Here is an 859-nt window from a genome sequence, read left to right on the forward strand (position 1 = left end):
TCTCTCTCTCTCTCACTCTCCCTCTCTCTCTCTCTTTCCGCACCTCCCAGTGTGTCTCGGATAGATGTATAGTCCCTCCCACTGTACTGGTGCATCGAAACGCTGACAGATTCTATTCAAAGGGAAATTTAAGATCGCCTAAACAAAGGTAAAAAAAAATAACATGACAAAAAAGCTTAAAGAATGGACTTGTTTCTGCTGACTATCAATCAGAATAAACTATTTATGGAGTTATTTGTTTCCTTTTCTTTCCAAAGATATGGAATGGTTTTGTGTCCACAAATAAATGCACTATGAGCACATTACCACACAGTAAGGTTTGTTTAGATCCAGGTTAGATATAAACCTAAACATATAACTTTAAGAGTAAACTATACGGAACTTTTATTGCCGTGACCTATAGACCGAAAAAAAAAAAAAAAAACACCAAAAGATTGACGTGATTGAGTTTCAGGGGGCCCAGCTGTACTAACAAAGACACTCTGATCAGTATTGGCTTGTTTCCCATGAGAGCGCAGAAAAAAATGTAATCCAATTAGTCTTTTGTGTAAGTATTTGGTTTGGCAATGTCCCTTCTTGGTTTTTAAAAAGGTGTTTTGAATAGCCTTAATCTCGGGGCCAGTTTACATTTCATGCAGCCTTTGTTGCAACTCAACCGAGAAAGGAGGAACCAGCAGTTGGATAGAAATGCTGTAAAAGCAAGTTTTCCCTGTTTGTTTTTCATTATTTATTTCTGGATCCTTTATTTTTTGTTGTATTTTTGCAGCCTTTGGTGAAATCTACCTGAATGGAAAGAGAGGTAAATCCTCCAACAGTGTGTGTGTGTGTGTGTGTGCGTGTGTGTGTGTGTGTGTGTGTG

This window comes from Etheostoma spectabile, chromosome 3 (assembly GCF_008692095.1).
Source record: "Etheostoma spectabile isolate EspeVRDwgs_2016 chromosome 3, UIUC_Espe_1.0, whole genome shotgun sequence".
Lineage (NCBI taxonomy): Eukaryota > Metazoa > Chordata > Actinopteri > Perciformes > Percidae > Etheostoma > Etheostoma spectabile.